The sequence below is a fragment of the Callithrix jacchus genome, chromosome 17, assembly GCF_049354715.1.
Source record: "Callithrix jacchus isolate 240 chromosome 17, calJac240_pri, whole genome shotgun sequence".
NCBI lineage: Eukaryota > Metazoa > Chordata > Mammalia > Primates > Cebidae > Callithrix > Callithrix jacchus.
The window spans coordinates 69,131,781-69,156,337 of record NC_133518.1 but is presented as its reverse complement, the minus strand read 5'-3'; the positions used below and the strand labels follow the sequence as shown (position 1 = coordinate 69,156,337).

General features: G+C 40.8%; 1 protein-coding gene across 2 annotated transcripts in view; it reads left to right on the top strand.

Moving 5' to 3' along the window:
* Positions 1-24,557, top strand: part of GADL1 (glutamate decarboxylase like 1) — a 287,535-nt gene that overhangs the window by 87,219 nt on the left and 175,759 nt on the right. The window lies entirely within an intron of this gene.

Below are 24,557 nucleotides of genomic sequence, written 5' to 3'. Positions count from 1 at the left end.
AAAAGAAAAAGAAAAAAGAAATTTAGAGTCCAAGATGTCAGTGTCAAAATATCAAATCCTTATGGAAATAAAGATGCCCATAATAAAGCTTTTTATATTATCCATGTGATCTAGAGGAAAAAGAACCTGTGTCAGGAGATGTGGATTCTGGTCCAGACTCTTCATTAATTGCACGACATTGAGAAAGTCATGTATGTTTCCTAGGCTGAAATGTTCTCTGTAGAAAGAACTTGACCTAGGTAATCTCTAAAGCACTGCTATGTTAACAGAGATGATTTTAAGAGAGGCAGCAGTGTAAGGAGCTCTTCGAGCAGAGGTTCGAGAGCAGGACTGCTGGCTCTGCCACTTACCAACTTTGTGCCTTGGATAAACTGTATAATGTTCCATGCCTCAGTGCTTCATGGGGAAAATATAAAGTTCATGCCTACCTCTTAAGGCTACTAAAAGTGTGAAATGGATTATTTGCTAAATGATTAGAATGACACCAACACAAAGAGCTATATAACATATAACATATATAATCTTTATATATATATCCATAATATATACTTTAAAACTATGTACTATAAAATCTATAAAGTATACACCCTAAAATGTAACATATGCTTTTAAAAATTAATATATATATAATACATGCATGATTTATATATTATATATATTTAACTTTCTTTAATTAAGGGTTTCTCTGAGTATTTAGCGACATTCCTAGGAAGAAAGACCCATGCTTCTTATGTACTTAGTAGCAGATGCAGAAAGATAAGTCACAAGTATTCATGAATTGTCTGGCCCTGTATTTAACCCAACAAATATTCCCTGAGCTCCTCCCGTGTGCTAGATCCTGGTGAGCAGGCATGCCCAGTGGCTGTCCTCATGGTACACACAACCAGTACAACCAGCATGAGAGGTAGCTACTAAAAGATCTGCCGGCCAAGCGCCTTTGCTCACACCTGTAACCCCAGCACTTTAGGAGCCCGAGGTGAGTAGATCACAAGGTCAGGAGTTCAAGACCATCCTGATTAACATGGTGAAACCCCGTCTCTACTAAAAATACAAAAATTAGTCGGGTATGGTGGCACATGCCTGTAATCCCAGCTACTCAGGAGGCTGAGGCAGGAGAATCACTGGAACCTGGGAGGCAGAGGTTGCAGTGAGTGGAGATCATGCCACTGCACTCCAGCCTGAGTAACAAAGTGAGACTCTGTCTCAAAAAAAAAAAAAAAAAAAAAAGAATCTACCTTTCTTTATCTTCCACTTTTTGTCTGTTTCCCATATATGTGACCCTAACTTGCCCTCTGGAATATTCATTGGTATTTGGTGTTTACATATCATGTTTATGCCTCATATTTTACACCTGGATATGATGTGGCTTAGAGTATTCTGAGCTCTCTTTCTCTTGTCATCCAATTTGAGCTCCAGAGCCATTGAAATTGAGCCCCCTGATGACTCGACTAGCACATAACCTGGCCTCTCTCAACTGTTGGTGTTGAAGAGGGATGGTTATCAGAATTTCCTCCCAATAAAAGAATTGATACTGAGATGATGTAACAGTTAGCTATTGTGCATTTTAAAACCATAAAACTTAGGGGCTTAGCACACCAGTCATTTGCTTATCTCATGATTGGAGTCAACGTTTTAGGTGGGACTTAGCTGAAAAGTTCTAGTCCTGGCTGGGCTCCTTTATGTGCCTGTGGTGAGCTGAAGGTGAAGTAGACAGGTTTACTGATGCAGGTTGGGCTTCTCATACCACTGAGGCTTTTAATGAGACAACTGGGCTTACTTGGTCTAGTGCAGTGACCCTTCACCTTTTAGTCAAGGTGAAGCTTATTCATCTAGCAAAGGCTTATTCATATAGCAAAGGCAGGGACCAAGAAAATGGATGGAAGGGTGCATGTCTTCTTGTGACTCACGCTCAGAATCAGCATCGTGTCAATTCTACCACATTCTATTGGTTGAAGCAAGACTAAGACTCAAAGGCAGATGAACTAAACTTTTCTCTTGGTGAGAGAAGCTGCTAGCCACAGTACAAAGAGTATGCATACAGGGAAGGATAAAGAACTGTGGTCATTTTTGCAAACAATGTACCACAAATACTTCATATGTAGTCTTAGCTGAGGACAGGGAGTTAGAAGTAGATGCTTTTTTGTGTCCTACTGCCTTCTACTTATATCTAAATAAATGGCCTATCAGCCAACAAGTGACCATTATGGAGAATGACTTGAGAGTAGACCATTCTGAAATTTAATATGTGCAGAACCAAGGCAAAGAGTTTCCCAAGCTGAGGACTCAAAGCAGCAAATGCCCTCCAAGAGATTCCAGACAAGATTTAGGGGAGAGAGGCAAGACACATTTCTTTGTATTGATCTTTGAATCATCTTAAGCAAGTCACAAGGACTCCTATATGACTGGTCCCGTGGCAGCCCACATCCCTTTGTATGTGATCTCCTTCTCGCATAACATGCTTGTCAAAGCAGTGAGGTATTATAGAGAAATGGGCTGTGGAAATGCATGTAAAATAGTATTTTATGTTTTGATGCACAGAGTCAAAGCGATCGTCATACAAACCATTTAATTTTGAAACCAACTCTTGTGAAGCTTGTTACATTGCTGTTCAAAATTCAATTGCCCTCTCTTTGAAAGTGTGTTCTCCACCGAATGTATGTTCCCCTCACTTAGTATATGGGGGCCTTGTTTAGTGGAGGACATGCATTGTGACCTGAGACAAACTCTCTCCTGGTTGTCGGGGAATCGATTCTGCTCAAGATCCTCACTATTATATTTACCTTACGATATTCTATTTGATGCCTCCCAATTGAGTGCAATAGCTATTTTATTATTTGTTGTTTCAATTTAGTGGGAAATTGTGTAAACTACTCCATCTGCTGCTTCTGCTTTTCTTGCTCCCCACTTTCCATCCCCAGCCCACTCAAATAAGCAGTCAGATTTCATTCTGAGAAACTTTCATTTTGCTTCTATAAAGAAATGTTGGCATACGTTAATGCATTAGGGTTTTGTGGGTTTTGAAACGTATTTTTTCATCTGTATAAATTTAAGGGTATAAGTGCAGTTACACCCGTGAAGTTCAGGCTTTTAGTGTAACCATCACTCAAATAATTTACATTGTACTCATTAAGTAATTTCTCAGCCCTCACCCCCCTTCCACCTCTCCCACCCTTCTGAGTCTCCAGCATCTATTATTCCACACTCTATGTTCATGTGCACATATTAATTAGCTTCTACTTATAAGTGGGGACCTGTGGTATTTGACTTTCTGAATTGTTTCACTTAAGAGAATGCCCTCCAGCTATATCCACATTGCTTCAAAAGATATGATTTCATTTTTTATGGCTGAATAGTATTCCATTTTACATATACACATTTTCTTTATCTATCCAACCATTGATGATCACTTCGTTTTATTTCAAGTCTTTGCTGTTGTGAATAAACCTACAATTACAAGTATCTTTTCAATATAATTATTTTGGGAAGATACTATCATGGGATTCGCTAGACTGAATGGTAATTCTATATTTAGTTCTATTGGAGAAGTCTCCATACTCTTTTCCGGGGGTTGTGCTAATTTACATTCCCACCAACAGTGTATAAGCTTTCCCTTTTCTCTGCATCTTTACCAACATGGGTTTTTTTTTGTTTTTTGTTTTTTTTTTTACTTTTAATAGCCATTCTGACTGCTGTAGGATGATATCTCACTATAGTCTTAATTTTCATTAAATACCTTTTATTGACCAAAGTTTTATGTCTCTCTTTAGGATCCACTCTGCTATCTTGTGGGCCTTTCTGGGCATGAAAACATACATCACTTCCTTAGAGAAGCCCCATAGTAATAAGTTTGGCTTGGGTAGGTAACAGCCTGATTTAATAGCCTCATATTGCTATCAATAAGCAGTGTGACCTCGGCAAATCACTTCACATCTCTACCCTACAGTTTCTTTATGTGAAAAGAGGAGCAGTATCCACCGATTGGGCGACTGTGGTGATTAATGAGATAATGCATAGAGGATGCTTAGTATGGAGCCTGGTACATAACAGGGGCTGAGTGTTCGTTGTTTAACATTATTTCTACTGTGATGGTAGCAATGGTGGTGGAGTTATTCCTTCAGTCTCTGAGCAAAGTCACTGGCTAGAACAGAGGCTCAGCCAAGAGCCACCTTAAACTTCTTTTTTGGAGATATCCTAAATGTCAGGCGATAAATTTACTTCAGTTGGTAAAATGTTACAAATGCCCAAAGAGAGACAGAGATACATTGCCTCCCTTTCCCTAATTGCTTGTTCTTTCTGCCTTCTTTCTTCTTCCTCACTCCCGTTTTCTCTCCTTCAATCTGTATTAAGGGACTTCCATGCCGCACAATGCTAAGCCTCAGTGTATACAGACTAATCCAACACAGTCCATGGACTCCAGATGCTCCTACTTCCTGATGCAAAGAATCAGCCAGTACAGTGTAGCACTGCAGCAGAGATTCCATCCATCTCTGTAAGATAATGTTACAGTTGAACAGAGAAATGAATAGAATTTAGACAGCTAGCTGGGGTGAAGGATCAGCCTTGTGAGGAAGAGAAGACATGGGCAAGGGAGAAGAGAAGAGTATTCTGGGAAGACATAACAACATGTGTTGCTGGAGGCAATAGGAGAGGCCAGAAGAGCTGCTTCCATAAAGATATTGTCTTGCTTGTGCCTCAGTGTAGATCAGAGCTGCCCCCAAATCTGTGCCTTGGTGAAACAGACATTCTCCACTTAGAAAAGCTCCTGCCCATTCCCATAGCCCTGTGTGGCTGGGGAGGCAGGCTCAGCAGTGGTGGTGATGGGTCATGAAACATGGAAGAGCAGAGCAGGTCTAGAGGATGAAGAAGCCAAAATGCTGAAGGGGAAGAGCTAAAGGTCAGAAGAGGAACAAGCAGCCCCCAAATGGAGCAGTATCTGAGGGGACAGGCTGAGACAGAGTTCCAAGGCACAGGGACCTAAAAGGGCAGAAAAACTGGGCAAATCAACACAAAGTGCTGCAAAGCATGCAAGCAGGAAGGGGCCCATAGCAACTTTGGGGGAAAATGCCACTCCCTGCACTTCCTGCACAGGCTTGCTTGGGAATTTAGGGCCTTTTTGACAGGACAAAGTGCAATGCATGGTCAAGGCCAAGTGTTTAAGAAAAAAGTGCTTTTGACATGAAAACTCCTTCAGGCTTTGCTTTTTAACCTATCGTGAACCATAGGAAGTATCCAACTGATGTTAGGGAATAAAGGCAGGAACTAATCAAATTACTAAAGGCTTGAAAGGTTTTATTTTGTGTCTACATGAGACACCATGAAAGGCAGTGAAGAGGCTTTTATTGATCCACCCGCCAGCACATACCAGCAATGCAACATCAGGCAAATCATTTCACATCTTTGAGCCTCAGTTTCCTTTTCTCTTCCACAGGGATGATGGTGTGGGCCTTTCTGAGCTTTCTGAGAATAAAATGTGTCATCTGTAAAGTGCCAAGCACTAGGCAGTTACTCCAAGAGTGGCAGCTCTGGGTTTTATATTAACCATATAAAAAGTCAGAGCTGTCACTCTTAGAGTTGGCAACTTTTTTTGTCTCAAATTGAAAACCATTTAAAGAGTGGAAGAACAACTTTTAAAAAAGAGACTTAAAAGGCACGGCCTATTTAAATACTTTTTTTTTTCTTTAGAAAAAAAAAAAACCTTCGTTAAAATACTCACACATTTAGAGGACTAGCAATGTTTGAAGGTTTCAGTATTTTGCATTGCTTAGTCATTATGTAAGTTAGGGCCCCATCAGGAGACAGAACAAGGAAAGACCAGAATAATAAAAAATTATTAACACAGGAATGGAGTCACAGGGAACTGTCTAAGAGGAGGGAAGAAAGAACTCATAAAGACACCCTAGAGCTGAGAATGGGAACCCAGGAAGGAACAAACTTGAGAGGGGGATGTTCTTCCCACAGCTGGATTCAGACCTTGTTGGCCAAGGTGTGGTTTAAGTCCACTCAGTTGTAGAGAAATTGACTGTGTTGTGGCTGTCAAAACAGTGGGATGAGGCTGAGGCTGGTAGGCAGAGGATGCCAAAGACATTCACCAGGAAGCTGCTGAGGAGAATAGGAGGTAGAAATCCTTAACTTCCTGGAAAGCCATCAGGTAGATTTTCTAAGAAGTTTCCCAGAAGCTGCCTGTGTGTGTGGTGGGATACTCTTGAGTCATTAGAAAATCACCAGGAAATGAGCCAGGTCCCTGCGAAACACACTAGATGCCCTTGGGGGTACGCTAAACTCCAGCGTGAGCAGGTGACTCTTGCTGCTAGCTGTGGGGCCACTGCCACGGAATGTCAGCCACTCTGCAGAAACACAAGTAGGACCACAAGAGAAGCACACCAGAACCAGAAGGAGAAATCCCCTTCCTTTTCCCATGTCCCTCCAGTGTCCTCTACTGAAAAGTTTATTGAGCTGGCTGTCAAAGAAGAAATATTTATAAGGCCCACCTCCCTTATCACAGAGCCGGCAAAGGGGTGAATCTCGAGCTGAGAGGTAATATATCCATGACTGGTACAGTCACATGGGAAGGTGGAAGGGGAAAGAGAATTCAGCATATTTTTTTCTTTGGAAAAGAAAGGATGGGTTTATAAAAAGATAGTATGTGTATCTTTCCATATCTCCAAAGAGATACCTCAGAAACTGCTTATACAATTTCTATAACCTTACTGAATAATTATTTTAAAATAAAATTAAAAATACTAGTATGAAGCACAATTACAAATTGCTTGGACAATATTGTGTTAAAGTTATTTATATAATTTTATGTATGGTTTATAAACAAATGTTAGAAAAACTATGCATTTTAGAAAATGATTGCGATTGAATTTCCTAGACTTTATGAATTGTAACGAAAAAGTACTCTCCAGGCCCAACATTCAAACTTTTAGAAAGGTAATATAAAATCCTCAAAAGCTATTTTAATGCAACAACACACCTTGAGAAACTTGTTTGGTTTAGTTCAGTTTCTTCAGTCCCACTAATATTTATTACCTAATTGTCTTAAGATTGATTCCCCAGAAGTGTGCAAGTGATTTATTAAAAAAATGTTCTCAGTAAAGACCAATAATGGAGTAAAGCAGCAGCCAGGGAGGGGAGGAAGCCAAGCAGAAGTGGGTAATCTAAGGCAAAGTCCCACAGAGGGGAGCTGTAGCCTAATCCCACAGGGAGCTGAGGGTTACAAGCCACACTTCAGAGCTGATGCTTCCTGAGGCAAGGGGTTTGGGGCTTTTATACTCCTTTAGCCATTGGAGGTAGCTTTTTAAAAAAGTTTCTTAGCATTTCTAGCTCTTTAATCAGGCCAAGTGGACTCCAGTGGGTTGAAAGGAGTCCTCAGAAACAAAACTGTTGGAGGTGAAAGCACATCAATTACCTAAGAAATGAGATAGATGGCAACGCAGTAATAGTGGGGGATTTCAATACTCCACTGACAGCACTAGACAGGTCATCAAGACAGAAAGTCAACAAAGAAACAATCAACTTAAACTATACCCTAGAACAAATGAACTTAGATGTTTACAAAACATTCTACCTAACAACTGCGGAGTATTCGTTATTGTCATCAGCACATGGAACATTCTGCAAGACAGACCATATGACAGGCCACAAAACAAGTCTCAATAAATTGAAATTATATCAAATACTCTCTCAGACCACAGTGGAATAAAATTGGAAATTAACTCCAAAAGGAATCTTCAAAACTATACAAAAGCACATGGAAGGTAAATAATCTGCTCCTAAAGATATTTGAGTCAACATGAAATAAGGATGGAAATTAAAAAATTATTTGAACTGAACAACCTATCAAAACCTCTGGGATACAGCAAAAGTGGTGTTAAGAGGGAAGTTCATAGCATTAAATGGCAACATCAAACAGTCTGAAAGAGCAGCAACAGACAACCTAAGCTCACACCTCAGGAACTAGAGAAACAAGAATAAACCAAACTCAAACCCACCGGAAGAAAAGATGATCAGAGCAGAACTATTAATAAAATTGAAACAAATAAAGGCAATACAAAAGATAATGATAAAAAGCTGTTTCTTTGAAAAGATATAATAGGTGGACCATTAATTAGCAAGATTAACAATAAAAGAAGAGAGAAGATACAAATAAGCTCAATTAGAAATGAAATGGGAGATATTGCAATACCACAGAAATACGGATGATTATGCAGGCTTCTATGAACATGCTTATGTACAAAACTAGAAAACCTAGAGGAGATGGATACGTTGCTGGAAATAATCTTCCTAGATGAAAAAAGAAATAGAAACTCTGAAAAGACCAACAACAGGCAGCGAGACTGAAACAGTAGTTAAAAAAAAATGCCAACAGAATATTTCCAGGACCAGATAGAGTCACAGCTGAATTCTTTCAGACATTCACAAAAGAATTGTTACCGATAATAAAACTATTCCAAAAGTTAGAAAAAGAGGGAATCCTCCCTAAATCATTTTATGAAGCCAGAATCACCCTAATGCCAAAACCAGAAGAGGACATAAAGAAAACTACAGACCAATATTTCTGATGAATATAGATGCAAAAATCTTCAACAAAATACTAGCTGACTGAATCCAACAGCATATCAGAAAGATAATACACCATGATCAAGTGGGTTTCATACGAGGGATGCAGGTTCCTTTAACATGGATAAGTCGATAAATGATACACCACAAACAGAATTAAAACCAAAAATCCTATGATCATCTCAATAGATGCAGAAAAAGCATTTGACAGAATCCAGCATCTTTTTGTGATTAAAACTCTCAGCAAAATGGCAATAGAAGGGACACATATTAAGGGAATAAAAATCATCTATTACAAACCCACAGCCAACATCATTCTGAAAAGGGAAAAGTTGAAAGCATTCCCCCTGAGAACTGGAACAAGACAGGATGCCCACTTTCCCCACTTCTCTTTAACACAGTACAGGATGTTCTAGCCAGAGCAATAAGATAAGAGAAAGAAATAAAGAGCATACAAATTGGTCAAGAGGAAGTGAAACTGTTGCTAACCAAAGAGGTGAAAGATCTCTACACAGAAAACTACAAAACAGTGCTGAAAGAAGTCACAGACAACACAAACAAATAGAAGCACATCCCATGCTCATGGATGGGTAGAACCAATATTGTAAAAATGACCATACTGCAGAAAGCAATCTATAAATTCAATGCAATTCCCATCAAAATATCATCATTCTTCACAGAACTAGAAAAAACAACCCTAAAATTCATATGGAGCAACAACAATAAAAAAAAGACCACATACTCAAACCAAGGCTAGGCAAAGAGAACAAATCTGGAGGCATCACATTGTCTCACTTCAAACTATACTGCAAGTATATAATTACAAAAACAGCATGGTACTGCTATAAAAATAGGCATACATAGAAAACCCAGAAATAAAGCCAAACACTTACAGCCAACTGATCTTCAATGAAGCTAACAAAAACATCAAGTGGGGAAAGGACACCCTATTGAATAAATGGTGCTGGGTAATTGAACACTCCCAAATTTTGAGGAACAGGTGGTGTTTGGTTACATGGACAAGTTCTTCAGCAGTGATAGCTGAGATACTGGTGCACCCATCACCCAAGCAGTGTACACTGCACTTAGAGGGATTATACAATATTGCCCCATCGTGCAGAACTGGATCACTCTGGGTTTTCTTGCTTATTTTCCCTACAAGTTTCCTCTCTGCCAAAGACCCAGATAGTCCCATCCCATTGCTTGTGTGCTCATGATCAAGTGTGAATTAGACCTGTTGAATTTTATGGTTTTGCCATTCCCATGTCGACCTGCCCTTCCTCTATTATATTTTTCTAAGGAGAAAATAAAATGTTGTTATTCATGCTGCTCCTGCCATAACTCACAAATAGGTGGAATGCCTCACCTGTAAGCTAGAAAGCATTCAAACGCCGAGCTGATGTTTCCCCCTGTGGTCAAAACAGAAACTTGTCTGTTTTCTCTCCAATGTATTTGGAAAGGATATTGTTACGACAATGCTGTTTGAATTATTATAGCTAACCTTTTCCAGTGTACATGTCCAGAGGCGTAATTGTGTTCTCAAAACGAACTCCGTCAAGAGCATCTGCAGAAAGATGCTTCAGCTTGTTTATTCTTGAAATTAATGCTGCTTTCCATCTCTCTCCCTCTCTCAAAATGTGCTAAGTAAGCAAGACTTAGTTGAATGGCACATTTGTTATTTACAAAAATGCTAACTAAAAAGTAGAGAGATAAGAAAACTGACCACAGCACTTGCTTCTGGTTCCCTTTCTACTTTCAAATATAGTCTTTGGATAACATCTTCAATCAGGTAGCAGAGGCCCCAACTTCTCACTGCCCTAGCTACCTCTTATGACCTCCCAGATAACATTTAGTGACATCAAGCTCTAGTACCCACTTCTGTCCTGCAGAATCCTTATTCTTACAAATTATGCATCATTACACTTTTATGAGGGGCCAATTTTATGTTGTAAACGGTGTTAAGCCCAGCGCCTATGGCTCAGCAGGCTAGAGAGGGTACAGCCAGCCTAGTGGATAAAGAATCAGGGGAAAACAAGTTCTTCACGCTGACATGCCCACACCTGGCTGCTGCAGGACAGGTACCTTTTGCTTCAGGAGGCTGAGTATTGGGGTGGAAAAAACACTGGTTGGCAAGCAAGGCAGGTGTAGTTTGTACCTCACCTCTGCTGCTAATAAGCATGAACACATTATCTTCTCGGCTTTCCTGTTTGAGATTTAAAAGAGGGATAAAATTCCAGCCTCATGAGAGTGTGGAGAGTTCCAGCCACTTTGGAAGCCAAGCTGGCAGCATCTAGTGAAATTAGAAACAGGAGTATCCTTCAAACTAGAAATCCCACTTCTGCAGTATATCCCGTGGTAATAAAAGCATTAATGCACAGGGAGGGGTGTACATGGGTCTTCATGTGGCATGAGTTCTAGTGCCCACAAAACTATCAGAGAAACAGATGTGTGGATTGGCACATCTATGCCATGGATATTGTGAATATCATTAAGTTCTCAGGATGAACGAGTTAGAATTCTTCACAGATATTGTATGAGTTATGGTTTAATAAAAAAATAAAATGCAGAAAGGGGTGAATAATGCATGTCCCTTTTGTGCATTTTAAAAAGCCCTTCTAAATATGTATGTGTACATGCAGATTTATGTGTATGTATGTTTATGATCTACGAGTATGAAAGATAACATGGAAATATGCATGCTATGGATTACACTGAAGGAGGAGAGAACTACGTGGCATGAAAAACAGATTAGGGAATTAAGAAGAAAGCAGAAAGGAAGAAAAGGCCACACTGAAAGTGTTTATACACTGTTGAGGGCTGAATTGTATCTTCCCAAAGTCTAAATGTTGAAGTCTGAACCCACAAGGGCTTCAGAATGTTACTGTATTTGGGGATAGGGCTTTAGAGAGGTAATATGGTTAAATGAGGCTGTTGGTGTGGGCCCTAATCCAATATGACTAGGGTCTTTGTAAAAAGAGAAAATTAGTATACAGATACACACAGAAGGAAAACCACGTGAAGACACCATTGGCAGAAGAGAGCCATCTGCTAGCCAAGGAGAGAGAATTCAGAAGAAAATCTGCATGAAGATTTCATGCTTCATGAAGACCCATGTACGCCCCTCCCTGTGCATTAATGCTTCTATTACCGACCTCTTGAACTTGGGCTTCCAGCCTCCAGAACTGTGAGGAAATAAATTTGTTACTTAAACCACCAGTGTGCGCTACTTCAAATGGCAGTCCTAGCAAACTGATACGTGATCACACCTATACATTTACATACACTTACATTCATGTGTGGGTAGGTATATAACTCAAATATGTGAAAATATCTGTTTTGTGACTGAATTGCGGATGATGGGCTCAGGTCGCTCCCCTGGTGTTGACCCTAGGTAGTCTGTCTTGCTTTAAAATTTTTCTTTTTTGGTATTTAGGAAAAAGTTTATATTTTTGTTGCAGTATTTGCCTGTATGTTAATGTATTGGATAACGTTTTCATTTTCCCTTTCCTTACTTAGGCTTCTATTTGATTTGCCATCTTTAAATGGTGTCCTTTGAATCCCATTTATTACCTATATGACAATGAAAAACTCATTCTACTTTCTTTTTCTTTCATTCTCCTTTCTTGCACCTTTTTGTCCACCAGGCAGGTCCACCTGAAAATACATGTTGTACAAATTCTTGAAGAGCATATGAGAAGGGTATCACGTAATCAGCCTAAGTATTGGCCCAGTTCTTTGAACGCACTAGGTCTCCATTCCTGGATTGAACACAGTAGTCATGAGGAGACTTTTTCTCTGGTATCTCAAGATAAGTTCAGATGTTCAGTGGGCTGGGGAAAGACAACACCTTTTCAACATCTAAGAACACATAAAATCACTGGGTCACTGAAACATTGGAATGGGGGCTCTTCTTTGAAAGGAATAAGTGATACTTTTCCAAACTCTGCCATAGGGTGGGTCACCTACATGGGAGTATGTTCATTTCTGCTTTGTTCCAGGATTCCCCTGCTTCAGCTGCCAATTTACTGTCCCATACTCTTGCTCTAATAGAAAGTCACTCTCTTTTGTTTCTTTTTTTGAATTTTAAGCTCTGGGATACATGTGCAGAACGTGCAGGTTTGTTACACAGTATACGCATGCCATGGTGGCTTGCTGCACCTGTCAACCTGTTATCTAGATTTTAAGCCCTGTGTGCATTAAATATCCTAATGCTCTCCCTTCCCCTTGCCCCCCACCCCCCAACAGGCCCCGGTGTGTGATGGTCCCCTCCCTGTGTTCATGTGTTCTCATCGTTCCACTCCCACTTCTTAGTGAGAACATGCGGTGTTTGGTTTTCTGTTCCTGTGTTAGTTTGCTGAAAATGATGGCTTCCAGCTTCATCCATGTTCCTGCGAAGAACATGGTCAATCTTTTCTATGGTTGCATAGTAATCCATGCTATAGGTCTGTCACATTTGCTTTATCCAGTCTATCATTGATGGGCATTTGGCTTGGTTCCAAGTCTTTGTTATTGAAAATAGTGCTGCAACAAACATGTGCATGTGTCTTTATAGTAGATTGGTTTATAATCCTTTGGGTATATACCCAGTAATGGAATTGCTGAGTCAAATGGTATTTCTCATTCTATATCCTTGAGGAATTACCATACCGTCTTCCACAATGGTTGAAATATTTTACACTCCCACCAACAGTGTAAAAGCTTTCCTACTTCTCCACATCCTTGACAGTCTCTACCGCTTCCTGACTTTTTAATAATCACCATTCTAACTGGCGTGAGATGGTATCTTATTGTGGTTTTGATTTGCATTTCTCTGATGACCAGTGGTGAGTTTTTTTCCATGTTTGTTGGCTGCATAAATGTCTTCTTTTGAGAAGTGTCTGCTCATATCCTTCATCCACTTTTTGATGGAGTTGTTTTTTTCTTGTAAATCTGATTAAGTTCCTTGTAGTTTCTGGATACTAGACCTTTGTCAGATGGGTAGCTTGCAAAACTTTTCTCCCGTTTTGTAGGTTGTCTCTTCACTCTGATGACAGTTTCTTGTGCTGTGCAGAAGCTCTTCAGTTTGATCAGATCCCATTTGTCAACTTCGGCTTCTGTTGCCATTGCTTTTGGTGTTTTAATCACGAAGTCATTGCCCATGCCTATATCCTGAATGGTTCTTTCACTTCTTAGTTGTACGGTTTCAACTCTTTCGAAACATACAAAATTTACAAACCATTTCCCCCCATTACCATTGTTTTTGTTTTTGTCTCAGATATGGCTTCAATATGAGTATGGAAAAATGGGGTCTATTGAGTACATATACATAAATACATATACATATACATATATACTCAAAATGTTGACAGCACTTTCCCAATCATCTCTTGGTCATACTCTAACCGGTTTTTCAAGAATGTACACAATATTTCTTAGTTCATAAATGTTTAAATTTGTTCAATAGCTTTGATTCCAGAAGTTTATCTGATTAAATACTGGCTGATCCTTTTTGAGCTTTGAGAAAATGTTGCTCCAATTTTTAAAATTGTGCATGCTGCTATTGAGAAGTGCGATGCACACCTGATTTTTTTCTGTCCTTGGCAAATGACTTTGCAATTTTACTGAAAGATCCATGGTATTTCTTCTTTATCTTTATGATCTAATGGTTTTCTAGGTTATAGCTTGGAATTGACAATTCTCAGCACACAGTGGACCTTTTCAATACATACTCTAAAAGTTTTTTCCTCTGGAATGTTTCCTTTGGTGTTGTTTTAAAATATTCGTTGTATCCCATTGTTTTGTTTTTCTTCTTCATGGATTCCAATTATATTTATTTCAAGAATACTTGTACAGGATCTTGGATCCTTTTACTTTCTCAAATATTTTCATTCATCTCCTCAGGGTTCCTTCATTTATATTTTAGTCAACTTCATTTCCCCTTGGGGAGTTTAAGATTTAGTCTGATATAATTTTTGTTTTTCTAATTCAAGTTTTTTTGTTTGTTTTGAGACAGAGTCTCACTCTGTTACCCAGGCTGGAGTGCAGTGGTGTGATCTTGGCTCACTGCGACCTCAGCCTCCCAGGCTCAAGCAATTCTCATATCTCAGCCTCCCTCCTGAGTAGCTGGGATTACAGGTGTGCGCCACTGTGCCTGGCTTTTTTTTTTTTGTATTTTTTACTAGAGACTGGGTTTCACCATGTTTGACAGGCTGGATCTGAACTCCTGACCTCAGGTGATCTGCCCACCTCAGCCTCCTAAAGTGCTGGGATTACAGGCATGTGCCATCACACCTGACTTAAATTCAAGTTATTTTCTAGGTTTGATGATTTCACATTCCTATTTTCTGCTCCTCCTATTCTACGTTTCTTACGGAAGGCGTTTCCATATTTGTAAATACTTATTCATAGCATATCATTCATGTTGCAATGTTGTCTTACAGTTTATTCTGCCTTTCCTTTTGTCATCGGACTGTCAAAATTGACATCAGATAGTAACAATTCCCATTTCCTTTGTTCTTGTTAGAATTGCTTTATATAGATCTTGCCTATCTTGTCTTTAAATGTCTAGATTTAACTGGATCATCAATAAAAAAATTAGCAAAGGGTTTGGATGAGTCACAGGTTTCTCAGTTTAAGAGTGCTCTTAGCCGGGCACAGTGGCTCACGTCTGTAATCCCAGCACTTTGGGAGGCTGAGCAGGGTGTATCACTTGAGGTCAGGAGTTCAAGATCAGCCTTACCAACATGGCAAAACCTCATCTCTACTTAAAAGTACAAAAATTAGCTAGGTGTGGTGGCATGTGCCTATAGTCTCACCCTCACATGGGAGGCTGAGGCAGGAAAATTCTCTTGAACCCCAGGAGGTGGATGTTGCAGTGTGCCAAGATGGTGTCACTGCATTCCAGTCCGGGCAAGGGAGACTCAATCTAAAAAATAAAGAAAAAAGAAAAGAAAAGAAAAAAAATGAGTGCCCTCTTCTGTCAGGGCAGTAAGTGCATTTTCTTTAATATGTGGCATTTTGTGGGGAGTAGAAGGGTTGAAGTACATTTGGATTCTGTTGTACTCATTTGTCCTATAAGTCTCAATTTCCACCAATTTTTTCCTTGTAAGACTTTTCTATTCTCAGTTGCCTACTTTTTCTCCAAAAAGGTACTTTAGCAAGACTTCTACTTCTAGTACCATGCATTTCAACACTAGCTTCTTCCATAGCTAGAGTTCTGTGCCACCAGGTCAGAGGTGACCTGAGAACCAGCTCACTAGTTATTTGTCAGCATTGGAGCAGGTAGCTCTCTCCAGATCAGGGAGCACTGACATCTCTACCATATAGATTTTCCATTATTGAATATGGTGTGTCTATATATTTAATGTAGGTATTATGTCATTATCTCAAGTTTTCTAGATTTTAGTGTAGAGCATTTACATATTTTACTAGATTTATTTGATTCTGGTGATTAGGTCTTTTAAAAGCAGCATATAGTAAATTTTAATTTATACAGTCCAACAATTTAGAATATTTAGCCTCCTTATACTTAATGTAGTTTCTGGTATGTTGGGATTTAAATCTGCCAACATACCAGATTTTGTTTTATCCCAGCATTTTTCTCTTGTTTTTAATAAAAAAAAAGTAATTTTATTGTATCATTGCTTATTTTGAGACCAAATATTTAAAATTGATTCATTGAGAGTTTTTTAATTCTATAAACTATGGCTATTTTGCAGTTAAAAACATAAATGTAATCTTTAACATTAATGAATCTCAGTAAAATAAGTATTTTTTATTTTGTCATTTATTTGGAAACTTTGCATTAATTTTAGTTTAAGAAGGTAGCATAATCAACACTGGTTTTGAGGGAGCAACCGAATGACACAAATAAACTATAGAAAAAATGTGTGGCATGTTAGACAATGTGTTCTCATCTCTTTGCATCCTCTTTGAGACCGTAGTCAAGACAACTGTTTTCAGGTTTTGGAATTGAAATTTTCTTTGTGCGTAACTCTAATAAAATGGACCATGAGGTAGATCAATTTCTTTACATTTTGGGATTTGCCAAGGGTTTGAGTAGCAGGGTTCAGACAGAAAATGGAATCTGAGCAGTTTAATGAGAGGAATTTGCTCTGAACACCTGATAACAAGAGTGCTATAAGAACTGAAAAAACAAAGGAAGAAGGTAAGACAACTCAGAATAGCAACTGCAGAAAGATGCTTCCGTTGCCTGGGGAGGTAAGACAAAGGCAGGGGCAGTGCCACTGGACTTTACCACCTTGCAGAAGCTGCAGCCCCCTGGTAGGAGCTGTAACCATCATGGGGGTCTGTCTGACCAGAGTTGAAACCACTCAGCTTCTACTGGAGAGACAACTCAAGGGGAAGAAAGAGAAAATGGAATTGTATTTATTTCTTCTTTCAACCACATTGCAATCTCCTGCCAGGGTCTTCCGTAGGCTGAACTAAGTGAAATGGAAACTCTAAATTCCATTAGCTAAGAAATAAGCCTTATTGGCTTTCTAGAACTTTGAGGTTCTGTAGATGGCTATTTGTATTAATCTGTTTGGAGAAAAATGTAATCAATTAGTTCAAAGATCTGGGTCCTAATTTGTGTCTTTAATTAACTGCGTGACTTTGTCACTTCATCTCCCTATTCCCCAGTTTCCCCTTCATTGGATTATAAATGGGCTTTCTGCTGTGTGATCCTACCTATTGATTTGTAGAAGAATTTACAAAATGTACAACTTGATTTTTTAAAAACACCTCTGAGTCTGGCTATATGTCACAATAATTAGATAAGTTGACTAAGTGGTGATTTAATTACCAAGCTTGTTTCTCAGCCATTTTTCAGAAAAATTCTCCCTCTCCCTTTAGGTTTCCCTACCCTCGACGTATTTTCTTACCTTAGCACATTATTTACACTTACCTCCCCCTGACATTTATGCCTCTTCATTTATTATTGTGACTGTTCTTATCCTTTTGTGATTAGATTACTTTATAGGATGTAAGCTGTAGCTGACTTTTCTGAAGTAGAGCCACTTATTTATACAATTAGATACCTCATTATTTGAAAGCATTAATATAAGCATGTAGCTCCTTTTACCTAAAGACTCCTGAGAAACATCACAAATGACAAAATGAAGAGACATTCAGCCAGATAGGAAGGCTCCTTGACAGTTGGTTAGAGTAAGCTTAAGTACCTCCAAGATATAGTCCCAGAAGACTTGCAAACACCCACATGTAATATTCCCATGATGAGACTATTGAGTGGGAGGAGCTTGTTTTATAATTTTCTCAACGGGACAGCAGATCATGCTCTACCAGGAGGTGTCCTATATGGCTGGACTGAAGTCATTGATAGTCTGCATGAGAAATTGATCTCTTTCTCTGCTCTGACCCGTCTGAGCCTCCTCTCCCTCAACACACGTGTGTGCACACACACATCATTAACACTGGAGGCCTCTGGCCATTACAGGGCAGGCTAAACAGAAGGTTGGCTGCACCTCTAGAGGGGAGGAGGTTGGAAAGCAAGTAGCCTAGCCATTTTTCTGGATGGATACCATCCACAGTGAGTGCTTCCTTGCTGAAAGGCAAAAGGGGAAGGGCAGAAGAGCTCCCTCAAACCTCTTTTGTAAGGACACTAATCCCATTCATGAAGATACTTAATCTCCCCCAAATCCCCTTCACTCAGATTCAACATTACCTTTTTTTGGTGTATGTATTTCATCTACCTATCTCCCATGATTTTTGTTTGTTCCTGTACTGCTTTTAAAGCAAATCCCATAGTCACATAATTTACCTATAAATATTCCTGTATTGCTAGAAGATAAAAACTATTTTATTTTCTGAGACGAGATCTTGCTCTTTCACCCAGGCTGAAGTGCAGTGGTGGGATTCTAGCTCAATGCAATCTCAAACTCCCAAGCTCAAAGGATCCTCCCCGCCTCAGCCTTTCCAGTGGCTGGGAGTACAGTTGCATGCCACTATACCGGGTGAATTTTTTAAAGTTTTTGTAGATAGTAGGTCTCACTTTGTTGCCCAAGCTGGTCTCAAACTCTTGCGCACAAGCAATCCAAACGCCTTGGCCTCCCAAAATGCTAGGATCAGAAGCATGAGTCACTGCTCTTAGAACCATTTTTAAATGTAACTGAAAGGCCACTATCACTTTTAAAATTCATATTTTGTTAATATTATCTAATACCCAGTCTATATTTAATTTTCTACTTTCATCTCAAGTGTTTTTCAAGACTGGTTTAGTCAAATTAGGATCCAAATAGGATCCTCATATTACATTTAGTTGACATGTCAAAAATTTTAACCAAAATCCTGAATTTTCATCTCAGGTTTTAGTCTTATTTAGAGCATAACAGTTTCTCTGAACCTGATTTTCCAATGTACTATTGCTGGCATGACAGACATTTATAATCATGTGCCTTCATTCAAGTTATTTAAATCAAGATTTTAAAGTAAAGGATTAAATACAGATACCAAAAAGGCTGATTCTAATACATAAATTGTTCAGTCACAATGCATCTACCCAACTATAAGATTATCTAGCTGTCATCTTGGCTACTAAGATAGTATGAAAGTTCTTATCAAATTCATTACCAAAAGCAAGTGGCCATTTTGTCCCATATTTACAAATTTCATACCTGAACTTTTAGCAGAATTATAAGCATGTCCTAAGAACCATGATGGGTTCCAGTGAGTCTCATGTTGTTTTCTAGGGATTTGTTTAAACATACGTTTAAAGACGAACGCAGGGATCAATATAACACATTAGAAACTCAGAAATAGGTTGGGCGCGGTGGCTCACGCCTGTAATCCCAGCACTTTGGGAGGCGGAGGCGGGTGGATCACGAAGTGAAGAGATCGAGACCATCCTGGTCAACATAGTGAAAACCCGTCTCTACTAAAAATACAAAAAAAACTTAGCTGGGAACGGTGGCACGTGCCTGTAATCCCAGCTACTCGGGAGGCTGAGGCAGGAGAATTGCCTGAACCCAGGAGGCGGAGGTTGCAGTGAGCCGAGATCGCGCCATTGCACTCCAGCCTGGGTAACAAGAGCGAAACTCCGTCTCAAAAAAAAGAAACTCAGAAATAGACCTATACAAGAAATTAACAAGTTGTATGTTTCCCTTTTTTCTTGGAATAAATGTATAACTAGAAAATAGTGGTTTTTATTAAATGCCCCTGCTGCCTTTAAATAAAATATGCTTTTGATTTGTCTCCCACAGTTTCCTCATCCCTCCCTAATAGGCAGCCACACTGATGCAACCAAGTCATCTCTTTTTGTAACCTAAATCTCTTTACAAGCTGCTTTCTCTGTGAACAGTATAGTTCTACTTCCTTCACCCCCGGACACACCACCTCCCACCTTATCCTCAAGATGCTGTGTCTTCCTTTCAGCATTCTTTCATGGGCAGTATAGTGGCTTAAATTTGTGTCATCCTAAATGGGAATTTCCCTGGACAGACATTCATCGTTATATCCACTGGATAGCAGAGAATGAACATTCAGTAAACAAGTATTGATTAAAATAAATTAATGAGAATGAATGACCAAATGACTCTCTCCTAAAAATCAAGAATTGATAACAAACTTGGTAGTGTAAAATTTCTGAAATTGAAATGATGGTACACACATACATGATCTTTTGAATATTAGCTTTATAAACGATAACCATTGATCTTTTGGAAATTCTTGTTCCACGTATTTTCCTCACGTTTTCAAATAATTCTACAGTCACATCTGCAATTGCTGTCACTACCCCATCCAGTTCTCTGAGCACTAAATCAACTCTTCAGCAAATATGGGTTCATTTTTTATTCAATCACATTTGTTTCGACCTTTCCAGCTTAAGGCTCTTTATTCATAATGGAGAAAATGGAAGCATGACAGAAAGGAGTAGTTCTGCCTTTTCCGACCATCTAATATACCACTATCTTTTTGACCTGTCGCTTCTTTTTTGCTCAGAACATACATGAAGAATGGCAAAACACTTATCTTGTTTGATTCTTCTATGCAGATGCTCCTTGACTTACAATGGGGTTACATCCCAATAAACTCATAAGTTGAAAATATTGTGAGTCAAAAATGCATTTAATACACTTAAATTATTAAACACGACAGCTTAGTCCAGCCTAACTTAAAAGTGTTCAGAACACTTGTGTTATCCTACAGTTGGGCAGAATCATCTGGCAACACAGTAAACTGTAGAGTATCAGTTGTTTACTCTGGTGATCACATGGTTGACTGAGAGCCACGCCCAGCAACATGAGAGTATCGTATCACTTTTACACCATTGTAAAGTTGAAAAATCATGTGTCAATCTAGCATGAATTGACGGTCTGTATAGAGTAAGCAGCCAAATTTTAAAATTAACTGACTATATAAGATGTAAATTAGGCATTGCTTTTTATCCAGAAAAGATGTCAGGCTCACTCAAGTGTGTGAAGTCTATTTATTTTGTAAAGGACTCTGAGGTCACCCTGTGGGTGTGGACAGCCCCAAAGCTTCAGAATGGGGTCTGAAAGTGAGAGCAAAATTGGGCCCAAGGAAGAACATGACTGATCAGTGCTGTGCATTGACCAAGCTGAGGAACAGTAGGAGACCAAGGGACAGATCAGCAGTAGGGAAAATGCAGGAAGGAGTTACAGTTTCCAGATTATGAATAAGACAGGTGTGCTCAGAATCGATGCTTACTTTAAGCATACTAGAAATAAGTGCTTAGGTTTAAGGTAGACTTGGGCAATTTTTTTTTATCTAAAAACCTCAGTTTTCTTCTCTGTAAAATGGGGATAATTGAAGTTTCTACCTTGCAGGATTGTTAGGGTTTTAAATACTATATTTGCCTGGTTTGAGCAGGTACTAAGGAATTATTAGTTATCTTGCCCCTGGATACAGAAAAACTGTTCTTCCAAATGGACAGGCTAAGGATTAGAGTCTAATATCAGCAAAGGCAGTTAGTGGAAAAACCCAGAGTAGGAGCTATAGAAACATTGAGTAAGAACTCAGTGTCATCTGGCTAAGAAAGTCAGATTCTAAACACCAAGAAGCGTCTCATGCAGTGGATTCTGATATTGCACTGGGTATGGCACAAGTCCAGTGGGTGGTAAAAGCTTCATACTGAAGATAGAACAATCAGGGCAAGTCAATATGTACCCCTTTTCATCTTAGACTCAAGCGTTTTCCTATCCTTACTCCATCACACCCTGAGCTGGAGAATGTTTTATGTGTTACCTTAATTATCAACCCCCACCGTCACTCTATCAGGTAGGAATGGGTTTTGCCGATTCTTAGTGGCATAAAACATAAGGGCATGTAGTCATATCAAAGAAGATTAATCCAAAATGGGTGGTTTCAGATTTCATGCAAGGCTCTGAAATACCGTTGAGGATATACATATAAATATATGTATCCTCACTCTATACATGACAGGGTTTTTGAATTTTTTTTTTGGTCACCTCATGGTCACAAAGTGGCAGCTGCATCTCTGGACATCATGAACTCACACCAATATCCAGGGGAGAACAAATGTCTATCATGAAACTCGGTCTTTATTTTCAAAAAGAGAAGTCCCCTAGCCAACTTCCCTTTACTTTTATTGGAACCTGTAGAATTTAGGGCTGAGATCAATCATCTGTAAAAAATGATTTGGACCACCAAGAATTGTTTAGACTAAGTATGATTCATCCCCTGAAACTGAGGTCTCCTCTCCCTGAGATTAACGTAATCTCCATTTACAGCCTGTATCAGATGAGAACCCAAGAGCAACCAGATGGCCCATTCGCATGAAGACAATTCTAGGAGGGTGAATTTACAAGCAGGCTCATTATAAAGATGTAGCCAGGGTTTGGGGAAACTACAAGGGACAGTATAAAAACACAGGCTGCTACCATCCCTAGGCCAATGTAATGAGGGGAAAGAGAGTTTATGAGATTCAAAAAGAGAAAGATTCCCATAGAGTCAGCCATTTTGAGAGGAGCCATGACCTTCTATTGAGGAACAGAGCCAGGTTAAGGTGAACTTTACCAGGGAACCTGGAGAATAAACACCCTCCTCAGTCCTTCCATTCTCCTGTCCCAACTCCTTGCTAATAAAACTGAGTGCCAAAGGTCTTGGGACCTACTGATGTAATCCAAACAGGGCAGTCTCCAGGGGCAGAGCAGGGTGGAGAAAGATGGAGATGAGGGGACCTCAAGGAGTAAGCAGGGGAAACAAAGCACACCACCTGAACACAAAATCAGATTCTGACAGCAGGAAGGAAAGTGACATGTGCACATGACAGAAAGGCTGCTGCATTAGGCAACCTCCCCCACAACTCCAGTGAGCAGCAGAAGGGAGCAGGTCCTGATAGTAACTCTCAGTGATAAGCAACAAAGGATAAGAGTACACACCAGGCTACACATCAGGCCTCCTTACTGCTATGTTTCCTCAGTGCTAAGATGCCATGGATTATAAAATATGCTGGCAGTTTAATAGGAGCCTCTCAGGTGAAGGAAAGTTGGGAGAGAGAGGAAGAGGAGGAGAGAGGCAGGGGAGGGAGGAGAGAGAGAGAGGCAGGGGAGGGAGGAGAGAGAGAGAGGCAGGGGAGGGAGGAGAGAGAGAGAGGCAGGGGAGGGAGGAGAGAGAGAGAGGCAGGGGAGGGAGGAGAGAGAGAGAGGCAGGGGAGGGAGGAGAGAGAGAGAGGCAGGGGAGGGAGGAGAGAGAGAGAGGCAGGGGAGGGAGGAGAGAGAGAGGGGCGGGGGAGGGAGGAGAGAGAGAGGGGCGGGGGAGGGAGGAGAGAGAGAGGGGCAGGGGAGGGAGGAGAGAGAGAGGGGCAGGGGAGGGAGGAGAGAGAGAGGGGCAGGGGAGGGAGGAGAGAGAGAGGGGCAGGGGAGGGAGGAGAGAGAGAGGGGCAGGGGAGGGAGGAGAGAGAGAGGGGCAGGGGAGGGAGGAGAGAGAGGGGCAGGGGAGGGAGGAGAGAGAGAGGGGCAGGGGAGGGAGGAGAGAGAGAGGGGCAGGGGAGGGAGGAGAGAGAGAGAGGCAGGGGAGGGAGGAGAGAGAGAGAGGCAGGGGAGGGAGGAGAGAGAGAGAGGCAGGGGAGGGAGGAGAGAGAGAGAGGCAGGGGAGGGAGGAGAGAGAGAGAGGCAGGGGAGGGAGGAGAGAGAGAGAGGCAGGGGAGGGAGGAGAGAGAGAGAGGCAGGGGAGGGAGGAGAGAGAGAGAGCCAGGGGAGGGAGGAGAGAGAGAGAGCCAGGGGAGGGAGGAGAGAGAGAGAGCCAGGGGAGGGAGGAGAGAGAGAGAGCCAGGGGAGGGAGGAGAGAGAGAGAGCCAGGGGAGGGAGGAGAGAGAGAGAGCCAGGGGAGGGAGGAGAGAGAGAGAGCCAGGGGAGGGAGGAGAGAGAGAGAGCCAGGGGAGGGAGGAGAGAGAGAGAGCCAGGGGAGGGAGGAGAGAGAGAGAGCCAGGGGAGGGAGGAGAGAGAGAGAGGCAGGGGAGGGAGGGGAGAGAGAGAGGCAGGGGAGGGAGGGGAGAGAGAGAGGCAGGGGAGGGAGGGGAGAGAGAGAGGCAGGGGAGGGAGGAGAGAGAGAGGCAGGGGAGGGAGGAGAGAGAGAGGCAGGGGAGGGAGGAGAGAGAGGCAGGGGAGGGAGGAGAGAGAGAGGCAGGGGAGGGAGGAGAGAGAGAGGCAGGGGAGGGAGGAGAGAGAGAGGCAGGGGAGGGAGGAGAGAGAGGAAGAGGAGGAGAGAGTGGAAGAGGAGGAGAGAGAGAAAAAGAGGAGAGAGAGGAAGAGGAGGAGAGAGAGGAAGAGGAGGAGAGAGAGGAAGAGGAGGAGAGAGAGGAAGAGGAGGAGAGAGAGGAAGAGGAGGGAGACAGCACATTACATTACTTGTAGCCATCTATGGTATTTGAATATCTCCATTTCTGGGACATTAAAATGTGAAAAAGGTAGAATGCAAGAGATTTTGGAGCCAGGGACGAATATATAACATACATTTGTGATGAATACATAACATACATTTTTTAAATTTATAGAATGTACAACAAAAAGAGTAGA